Below are 11,719 nucleotides of genomic sequence, written 5' to 3'. Positions count from 1 at the left end.
GTGTTGCACTAAAGAAAGTTTTATCTTTGCATTTAGCAGGTTCTTCTGTGTCTTTGGTGTTAGGTTGCACCATCATTGGGTGTCTCTATGAATAATATTCTGTAAACAAATATTCAGTTGACATATTAATAACTTCTTTCATGTCAGTAACTGTTTAATGAGCTTTACACATATTGTGTGATTAATTCCTTCAGCAACTCTGTAAAGAAAGCATTATTTCCATGTCAAGACTGAGAATTAAATGTGAAACCTTACTTAAAGCCACACTCTTAATAGTAGAGCAAGAATTTAACCTAAGTTTGTCTAACCCTTCACTGCTTTGCTGTACTGCAGTCAGGCAAGCCATTAAAAGTGTCTGAGGTACACAAAAATTTCAATGTTGTCACATTTTACTCTTTTTACTGTTCTGAGATAAGATTCTCTATCATTCTGATTTAGTGGAAGCATCAAATTCTCCTTACCATTCAAGGAAACTACGTGGGCAACACTTCCACCCTTAAACCATGACTGCATCCCTTTCACTCTGTCCAGTGTTTTATAGTCTGAAATTTACCTCATCACAACTGCTTTTAATAATTATTCATCAGAGCTTTTCCTGAAAAAAAATACTCTGAATATGGATATCATTATGAGTTTTGTCATTTCCTCTCATATTATTTTCAACAAGTTAGAGATGGCCTTATAATAATCAGTAATTGCAAGGCTTTGGATAAACCTCATGGCTATCATGCCAACACCATATAAATAATACGTTAAAATAATATAATGTATTTTTACTTTTGTGAAGAAAGCATTTCACTCTTCACAGCATTCTATCATATCCTGTTTTATGTGGATCTAGCAAAAGGTAAGAGTGTTTTTTTTGTTTGTTTTTTGTTTTTTTTTTGAGATGGAGTCTTGCTCTGTCACCCAGGCTGGAATGCAGTGGCAGGATCTTGGCTCACTGCAACCTCCCCATCCCAGGTTCGAGCGATTCTCCTGCCTCAGCCTCCCGAGTGGCTAGGACTAGAGACGTGCACCACCACATCTGGCTAATTTTTGTATTTTTAGTAGAGATGGGGTTTCACCATGTTGGTCAGGCTTGAACCCCTGATCTCGTGATCTGCCCACCTCAGCCTCCCAAAGTGCTGGGATTACAGGCATGAACCACCACGCCCAGCCCAAAGGTTTCATATTAGCAAATTGTTAAACTTTAATAGTAAATGCTATCCTTATTACATGACTCAGTTGAGGAAATGTTTAATGATGTTATACTCTGAATGTTAAGACTCTGGGGCTGGGTTAAATCAGGGAAGGAGATGAATTCCAGAGTGAAGCAAGGAAGCAGAAAAATAATAACATAAGAAAGATTATTATCACATTAGAAAATAATCTCTTTGTTGCTTTCCAAGGAGGAAGGAAAAGAATGGGGAATAAAAAAGAGGAATTTATAAACAGCTGCAAATAGTAATAAAAAAGCAAGGCACATAAGTAGTATCCCAGCAGCCACATTACTTCAACTTTGCAGAAAGTAGGAAATAAGGAGATAGGGAAAAGGGGAAGAAATCATGGTTTAGCATCCCAATTTTATTGTTAAATATAATTTTATCTTGGCCACTTCCTTTTTTAAAATGCTGTTGGATTACACAACATTAATTACAGGATTTCCTGAGTATTCAGAATGTGGTAAAACCTACTGTATTCTTGGCATTTTTTAGATGTGGCAAATATTTATTGGTTTTTTGGCTGCCTTATATCTTGTTCTACTTCTGACATGAGATTTGCTTTTAGTGAATTAACCTTTTGCCCCTTGGATATAACCCAGCTGGACAGAAATCACATGATCTGTCCTAACTAAAGGTTCAGCAACTTTTGAAAACTGAACAAGTACTCACAGAGACTTCACTGTCTGGGCTATGTTCTTGGTGATAGAGTTTTAGCCTTAATTATAGTTAGGTATTTCACACAAATTGTGCCAATTAGATGTTATTACCTTGTAATTTGATCTCAAACAAAGTGACAAAGAGAATGTATTTATTTCATTGGTGATGTCTTAATGCTCTAACCAAGAAAGTTTTGTAGTTCTTATATTTTTGCCTTCAAAGATTTGTTTTGTTTCCTGTGTTTGTGCCAGCCTTTCTATAGATTCTGTATCTCCTATTGACCTTCCAATACATTCCCTATTGCTTAGTTAAAAACCTTGCTGATTAGCTATACAACCTTTACCCGCTTTCCTTATTACAACCCCGAAGTCTTCATTTCTCATTGTCTCCTCAGAGATGGTTTCTGTACCTAGCAACAAAGAACTCTAGCAGACATAGTAGACCTTCCAAATGTAGCTAAAGGGAAGCCAACCATTTATTTATTCAGCAAAAATATACGGAGTACTTACTGTATGCTGGACACTATTGCCAGACATTTGGGTGGTGAACAAGCAAATCTTGGCTTCAATTCTCAAAGAGCTTATAGTCTTCCTGACATCATGGTGGCTAAGTGGTAATGTTAACATCCTGGGAAGAATTTGAAGCCAAGAATACAAAAAAAGAATGCATGTCAGGAGTTGAAGACCAACCTGGGCAACATGGTGAAACCCCTTCTCTCTCTCTTTTTTTTTTTTTTTTTAATGGAGTTTTGTTCTTTCACCCAGGTTGGAGTGAAGTGGTGCCATCTTGGTTCACTGCAACCTCTGCCCCTGGGTTCAAGAGATTCTCCTGCCTCAGTCTCCCGAGTAGCTAGGATTATAGGTGTGCATCACCATGCCTGGCTAATTTTTAATAGAGACAGAGTTTCACCATTTTGGCCAGGCTGGTCTCAAACTCCTGACCTCAGGTGATCTAACTGCCTCAGCCTCCCAAAGTGCTAGGATTACAGGCATGAGCCACTGCGCCCGGCCTGAAACCCCTTCTCTACTAAAAATACAAATTAGCTGGGCATGGTGGCATGGGCCTTTAGTGCCAGCTACCTGGGAAGCTGAGGTGGGAGGATCACTTGTGTCCAGGAGGCAGAGGTTGCAGTGAGTGGTGATTGCGCCGCTGCACTCCAGCCTGGGTGACAGAGAGAGAGAGACCCTGAAAAAAAAAAAAAAAAAAAGAATGTGTGGGGAGTGACAGAGAGGAATTGAGATGTTTGTGAGGGTATAGTAAGGAAGGAAGGTAAAGGTCATATGAGTAATTAACAGAGTTTTGTTTTGTTTTTTAAATAGAGGAACCATATGTATAGGTGCTAATAAATATAGTTATGTATTTATATAGCTAATTATTTACCAAATCTGATCCAACTTTCTGTTGCTGATATCATTGCCTTAATTCAGGCTTTCCTTATTAAATATCTTGTTTATTAGCTTCCTCGAGTGCAGTGATACCATCAACCTTCACCCACTCTTCTCCTCACTACTCTTAGCCCAACATCCACAATACACTGCTTCCAGGATTGCCTTTCTACTCTGCAAGCTGTCTGTATCAGTCCCTGCTCAACATTTTTCAGTAGCTCTTCAATGCTTTTCTAATATGTCTGGCATACAAAGGACTTTAATACCATGACATTTACCTGCTTATTTCAATTTCATACCTTGGCACTTTTCCCAGCACGCTTGCATTACATCACTTTGAAAGTAATTCAGGTAACTTGATCTAATCTTGTTTTCTCTGGCCTCCTTACTCTTTCAACTCTCTACTTCTGGATTAAAATTTGAGATTCAGTTGATTTTACTAATATTATATTGTGGTATCCATACCGTAGACTTGATAGGTTAAAAAAAATCTAAATTCTACATCCAAGAGGTAGAAATCCAAAGCAATATTTGTAGATGTTGACTTTGCTTTAATGCAGATGAAATGCTCAATTCTAAAATTAACCATTGCGAAGGCACAAGAGGAATTGTTCTGCTGTAGAGGCAGATCTGAGGCTTGGTAGCACTGTCCACTGTCCAAGGTGACATGTGCCAGGGCCAGGATAGGCACCCTTGTACCCAGGCCCCCACAGTGGTCGCCTGTGGCTCCTGGCCTTGCTCTGGCCATGAAGTTCAATGGTGGCAGCCAGGCTGGCGGTCCCAGCTCAGGTGGCTGGAGTGGAGCAGAGGATACAGAGGCACCCTTTGAACTGAGTGTTTCTCTATATTTGTTACAGGCCAGGACTGCCAAGGCAGGTTTTTCTTCCGAGAACATCCAGCCCTATGCTATGTGTAGTTTGATCTTGAGAGACATATTCCACTTGACTAAACACCCAGGAACACAACTCATTCAGACACTGTGCATGTGTGGGACATGTATGAAATAATTTTATTTCAGGGCAAAACTTCAACAGCACCAGAAACAGCAAATGGGAGAAAATTCTTCCAGAATCATTTTGGACAGGGAAGATCTGCACATTCAGTGAGTCACAGAAGCCCTTTACCTGCAACATGGTGTAGGTAAAGGAGGTTAGGGAAGACTTTCAGGGCACCTTGGGCTATCCCCAGCAGCAGACCACTCACAATGGGGAGAAATCAGTCATAATCATCTAGTTCAGGGCCTACTTTTACAGTGGAAAAGTCATTCTACATGGGGATAGTGCCTTTAGCTGCAAACACACACTTGCTCAGGAGCAGGATGTCCACCCTGGAAGACGGCATTTTGTGTGCAGTAGACATGGGAAGGAATTCAGCTGCAAATCCTCACTCATGCATCACAGAGTCAACAATGGTGAAAGCCTTTATGTGTGTAGCAAATGTGGAAAATCCTTCAGACAAAGCTCCACCCTCAGTCAACACTGGAGAAATCATACTGGCACAAGGTGTTAACAAGTGCAGAGAATATGGGAAATCTTTTACCCAAAGAAATCTCCTTGCTGAACACCACAAAGTTCACACAGGAGCACAACCTCATGAGTGCTGTGAATGTGGCACATCTTACCATAGTTCTAACCTCAGTGAACATTGGACAGTTCACACTTGAGAAAAGCCCTTTGAATGCAGTGAATGTAGGAAATCCTGTAGAGAATGTACTGGTCTCTTTCAACTACCAGAATGTTCACACAGGTGTTAAGCCTGTTGAGGGTGGGGAATGTGAGAAATCATTTAGAGGAAAATATGACCTCATGAGTCACTAGAGAGAGAAAGACCTTATGACTGTGGTGAATGTGGGAAATCTTTTACCTGTGCCTCTACCTTCCATTGCCATCAGAGAGCCCTCACTGGAGACAGGCCTTATGAGTGTAGTGAAAGCAGAAAGTCTTCTATCACTAGATCAACACTAAGTTGACATGAGAAAGTTCATCCTGGAGAAAGCCTTTATGAGTGTAGTGAATGCGCGAAATCCATTACCCAAAGGAATCACTTCAGTACACACCTGCCAAATCACATAACAGAAAGGCCTTAGATGTGTAGGATATGTGCACTCTCCTGTTCAGTGCAGCAACCCTGGAGGAAAGTCTCCATGAGGAGGCTTCAGCCTGAATTGAATCTCATACATCCAAATGTTCACAGTGGGGACATACCCTATACGTTTCAGTTATGTGAGTAGCAATGTGTAGCTATGTTGTACTTTATAACCTACCCCAAACTATTGCCAGAGTTATGGCTGAGCCCATTTTACCTCCACCATCTGGTAGAACCACAAAGTATGCATCAGTCACCACCCCCAATATGCTCAAGAAAGCTGACCTTTGTGCCCTCCCATTTGATTGACGGCAGTAGGAGTACTGAGCCCTTAGGGGCTTCTCATTCCCATCTCTCTGACTAGACAGGGCATGGAACTGACCAATTTTTGGCCCAGAGAACAGCATTATCTGTTTGGCTGGCAGGTTTCAAGGAAGGACTACCTTTTCAAGGACATGTTGGTTTCCCATGATGCTTGCTTATGATGAATTTTTTCTAGCTCCCAAGTTCCCAACCCAAGAACTGCCAGCTGCACATTGTTTTGGTGTGTACAATAATGAAAGCCTTACTATGTAAGTCATCTTCAATCTCTAGGCTCTATTCATTGCTTAGGTGATTTTTTTGAATGTGAAACTTTTAATTTCTGAATATCTCTTTAAATTTGTATTTTGGGGCTAGAATATACAAAAATAACATTTATTTAAATAGAATTAACACCTAAAGTTCAGACACTTTTAACAAGTTGTAATAAAACAATAAACTTATAAGAAAATGTATACATTTAAAAATTTTTCTTGAATGAATTACTCTGGGAGGAAAATTTTTGTCCCAGAAAATGCAGAATTCTGCACTGTAGAATACATATTTACAAAAAATAACTAGTAGTGAATTCACAAATGTTTGTTAACTATTGTAAGTTCCTATAGCCTTGATAAATATAAAACCCAAGTAAGCACAAAATATCTATAAAGATGAGTGCAAGCTAGACATTGATTGCAAGAAGGATATTATAAATAAGTCACACTAGAAAACAGAAAGACATCTGATCTTACAACCTCAGCCATGGTTTTTTGCATAAGTGATAAAAATATGAAAAATAATCCCCATAATACTTTACTATTATAGAACTTCTTCTAATAGCTTACCATTGTTAACTGTTCTTTTTTGTTGATGAATAATTTTACTATGATTCAGTGGGATTGTGTATACTCATTTTAATCTAGTAAATAATGAATAGCGGCTGTGATTTACAAAAGAATATACTGAACTGAATGAAGATGGGCACTGTTTAACACCTGTCACCAGGTGGTAAGATAATTTCTGGCTCTCTTATTCAATAGTATGTGAAGCAATATGTTGGAATTTTATATTTGATGATGACGGCACTTCCATTTCCATCATGCTGCCCCAGCTTTTGTAATTCACTAGCAACTGGCTTTTTGAATTTATTATCCATTAGTTTCTTGGAAGGACTTGTAAGCAGTAATTTCAGGTGATCATTTAGAGAAGGACTAACCAATGACACTTAGGTGTACCATTACGTTCAATCCTCTTTCAAACCTTCATCATCTGAATGGACCAGCAATTATTTTATCACAGAAATCAGTCTAGGCAGCAAAGGCACAGCAGTTTTTTTCAGGACGACATTTGAACAAAAGTAATTCTCTAAAACCTTCCTTTGGCACAAAGGTATATGGATGTTTATCTCTTACATCTTCAGCTAAAATAATTAAGAAGAGGCTCCAATGCAAGATTTTCTGGAGGCAGTCCCACTGTAATCTGTGTTTTACTGAATGATGTGCCAATCTGCATGGAACAGCTCCTTTAGAGTAAATAGCTTCCAATGCAGAAGGGGCTCATGACTGTTCACCAAATAGGTTAATTATTTTAGGAATAAGTTTATCACTTAGTTGAGCATAAGCTTTTCTTGCAGACTGTGGAGAAGTATTTGAAAATAAAAATGTACTTTGGTGAACTGTAGTCCTGTGTTTTATTCATGTGCTTGGTGATTTCCTTTGATCACAGTTACTACATCTCTCTCCTACCATGACCTCTCCATGAGCCAGTGCCCCAAGTGAGGCATTGCCTGGTACTGCTTGACCAGCAGCCACCATTCCTGCCACTGGCCACTGGGGTTCAGGGAATATCTGGAGTGATTTATTAAAAAATTGGAGTTATGTGATAATAAATAGGGGAAAAACTTTTATGGAGTCCCAAAATTTCTGTGCTTTCCTTAGATGGGTACTATGATGGCAGAAAATAGCTCTCCATGTTTGGCCAAATTTGTTATCCTCAGCCATTGTTTAAAGCCTTATGAAGGCATACTTTACATGTAATAAGCTGAACAGATTTAAAGTGTATAATTTGATAAATTTTGAAATATGGATGAACCTATTAAACTATCATAATCATGAAAATGTCACCATATATTGGGAGCTGATCATAATCTCAAAAAATATAATCTTGAAAGCCATAATCCTGAATGTTGGCATCCCAAAAAATCAAAGTCCTGAGTATGTAATTCTGGAAAAAAATAATTTGAAAGATATTTACTGACATTTTTATAACGGGATTTGAGAAACATACAAAAACATGACAGAACACTTTGATAGGCCACTTTACACAATAAAATAGACAATAATAACGTACCTATTTTTGCAAGCTTAAACACACTCATGTATTCTAATGATAGTCACATGGGTATAACAGTTATGATCATACCAACCATATTCATAAATTGATCAAAAAGTAAAATGTGTAAATGTATATCACTATAGTTGGTAATTTATACCTGTAGTCCTTTGAAATACCATTGATAAACAATCTTAATCCTTTGACATGAAAAACATGATGGGTCACCACTGCATCACTACTGCCCCACTCACCAAAAGAGCCAAGATCTCAAAAAATTTTAGTTTTCACACATGCAAGTATACAAAAAAACATCTCTTCATTTACTTAGGAAGTTTCAATGTTTTTACATATATACACAATGCTTAAATATGAATTAAATGTTGTAATAATGTACTTTTATGGAAGCACATTTGCAAAAAATGCATGAAATGAATTAGAACTCCTTAAAAGTTTTTGCACAATTTATACCTGAAGCATTGAAAATGATGCAGAGATGAACTATATAGCATAGCAAATTGTAAAAAATAAGGCTGACAATTTAAAATAGTGAATAAACTAAAAAAAAAGAGAAAAACTAAGAAGAATATCTGATACATAAAAAGTATATTACAAGGACAAATTATGGGCAATTGCACATATTATAAGACCTGGCCAACATTCATGATCATTAACTATACTTTGAAGGCTTGCATCATGAAGAATAGTGGCTTTTTTTCTTTTAGGACATGGCTTGCCTCAGAGAATACATTTATTATGGTTTGGCTGTGTCCCTACCCAAATCTTATCTTGAAATGTAGCTCTCATAATTCCAACAGGAGGGACCCAGTGGGAGGTAATTGAATCATGGGGGTGAGTCTTTCCTGTGCTGTTCTTGTGATAATGAATAGGTCTCACAAGATCTGATGGTTTTATAAAGGTGAGTTACCCTGCACATGCTTTCTTCACCTACTGTCATGTAAGACATGACTTTGCTCCTCCTTTGTCTTTCACCATGATTGTGAGACCTTCCCAGCCATGTGGAACTGTGAGTCAATTAAATATCTTTCCATTATAAATTACACAGTTTCAGGTATGTCCTTATTAGCAGTGTGAGAACAGACTAACACAGTAAATTGGAACCAGTAAAATGGGGTGCTGCTGTAAAGATATCCAAAAATGTGAAAGTGACTTTGGAACTGAGTAACAGGAAGAAGTTGGAACAGTTTGGAGGACTCAGGAGAAGACAGGAAAAAGTAGGAAAGTTTGGAACTTCCTAGAGACTTGTTGAATGGCTTTGATCAAAATACTGATAGTGATATGGACAATAAAATACAGGCTGAGGTGATCTCGGATGGAGAGGAGAAACTTGTCGGAAACTGAAGTAAAGGACACTCTCGCTATGCAAAGAGACTGGTGGTATTTTGCTCATGCCCTAGACATTTGTGGAACATTGAACTTGAGAGAGATGAGTTGGGGTATCTGGTTGAAGAAATTTCTAAGCAGCAAAGCATTAAAGAGGTGACAGAGCATAAAAGTTTGGAAAATTTTTATCCTTACAATGCAGTAGAAAAGAAAAACCCATTTTCTGGGGAGAAATTCAAGCTGGCTGCAGAAATTTGCATAAGTAACGAGGAGCCAAATGCTAGTCACCAAAACAATGGGGAAAATGTCTCCAAGGCATGTCAGAGAACTTCATGGCAGCCCCTCCCATTTTTCCCTCCTCTCTTCCAGCCTAGGAGGGAAAAATGGTTTTGTGGGCTAGGCCCATGGCCCCCCTGATCTATGCAGCCTCCCACCATGGTGCCCTGCATCTCAGCTGTTTCAGCTCTAGCCATGGCTCTAAGGGGCCAATGTACAGCTCACACCTTTGCTTCAGAGGGTGCAAGCCCCAAGCCTTGGCAACTTACACGTGGTGTTAGGCCTGTGGTGCACAGAAGTCAAGAATTGAGGTTTAGGAACCTCTGCCTAGATTTCAGAGGATGTATGGAAATGCCTGAATGTCCAGGCAGAAGTTTGCCACAGGGGTGGGGCCCTCATGGAGAACGTCTGCTAGGGCAGCGTAGAAGGGAAATATGGGGTTAAAGCCCCCACACAGAGTCCCCACTGGGGCACTGCCTAGTGGAGCTGTGAGAAGAGGGCCACCATCCTCCAGACCCCAGAATGGTAGATCCACCAAGAGTTTGCACTTTGTGCCTGGAAAAGCCACAGACACTCAACGTCATTCCATGAAAGCAGCCAGGAGGGGAGCTGTACCCTTCAAAGCCAAAGGGGCAGAGCTGCCCAAGGCTATAGGAGCCCACCTCTGGCATCAGTGTGACCTGGATGTGAGACATGGAGTCAAAGAAGATCATTTTGAAACTTTAAAGTTTAATGACTGCCCTATTGGATTTTGGACTTGCATGGGGCCTGTAGGCCCTTTGTTTTGTCCAATTTTTTCAATTTGGAGTGGGTATATTTACCTAATGCCTGTAGCCCCCTTGTATCTGGGAAGTAACTAACTTACTTTTGATTTTACAGGCTTATAGGCAGAAGAAACTTGACTTGTCTCAGATGAGGCTTTGGACTGTGGATTTTTGAGTTAATGCTGAAATGAGTTAAGACTTTTGGGGCTGTTGGGAAGACATGATTGGTCTTGAAATAGTAGGACATGAGATTGTGGAGGGGCCAGAAGCTGAATGATATGGTTTTGCTTTGTCCCCACCCAAATCTCATCTTGAATTGCAACTCCCATAATTCCCATGTGTCATGGGAGGGGTACGGTGGAATGTAATTGAATTATGGGGGTGGTCTTTCCCATGCTGTTCTTGTGATAGTGAAAAAAATCTCACAAGATCCGATGGTTTTATGAAGGGGAATTCCCCTCCACATGCTTTCTTGCCTGCTGCCATGTAAGACATGACCTTGCTCCTCCTTGCCTTTCACCATGATTGTGAGGCCTCCCCAGCCACATGGAACTGGGAGTCCATTAAATCTCTTTCCTTTATAAACTACCCAGTCTTGGATATGTCTTTATTAGCAGCATGAGAATAGACTAATACAACATTCATATTCGTTTTATATGTGACACTTCTCTTTTTGAAATTCTTCAATGATTCAGTGTACACTGACATGAACATTACTTATTAAAATGTCCTGTCTTCTTTGACATGCCTCTATGTTGTTTTGGGTATGTGGAAATCCATTTTGCATGCACTGTCATACACACCACAAATTTGGCAGAAACAATACTGGTAATCAAACAGCAATACTGTTGTGTCAAGTGTCTTCTTAACATTGCACATAGGTTCATGGAAAAGTAACTGCGGTTTTTGCCATTACTTTCAATGGCAAAAACCACAATTACTTTTGCACCACCTAATAATTATTTTTGACCTAGTCAGTAGCTTTATTGGCTTCTTTGGGGAAATTTGAATTTAATTCATTAAAGTCTCCTGAAATGTCATCAGCTGAAAGGAATGTTAATGCAGACAAATGATATATTTTTAAACTGAAGTTTTTGTCATTGCCATACCTCATAGCCATTTCAGTCTTCTGAGTTTTCTGCCAAATGCATTGGGCTGCATGAAAAAAACAAACTTTATTGGTAATATCTCAAAATTCACTTTGAGAAGGATTGATCACACCTGATTTCAAATTTGTCATTTGGGTTTGGGGATTCATTTGAAATCTGCATAAAGACAGTAACAAGGTAAATCCATGTAACATGATGCAATCTTGTTATTGTGATTTTCAGGATTTTAGACATTAAGGATTTTAGACTTAGAGATATAGACT

At 39.1% G+C, this 11,719-nt stretch overlaps 1 pseudogene; it reads right to left on the bottom strand.

Annotated features, from left to right (window-relative positions):
* Nucleotides 1-6,665: 6,665 nt before the first annotated feature.
* LOC100614802 (PACRG-like protein) lies at nt 6,666-10,278 on the bottom strand (annotated as a pseudogene).
* Between the last annotated feature and the right edge of the window lie 1,441 nt (nt 10,279-11,719).

Source organism: Pan troglodytes, chromosome 1 (assembly GCF_028858775.2).
Source record: "Pan troglodytes isolate AG18354 chromosome 1, NHGRI_mPanTro3-v2.0_pri, whole genome shotgun sequence".
In the NCBI taxonomy this organism is placed as follows: domain Eukaryota; kingdom Metazoa; phylum Chordata; class Mammalia; order Primates; family Hominidae; genus Pan; species Pan troglodytes.
This window is presented reverse-complemented; position numbering and strand designations above follow the sequence as displayed.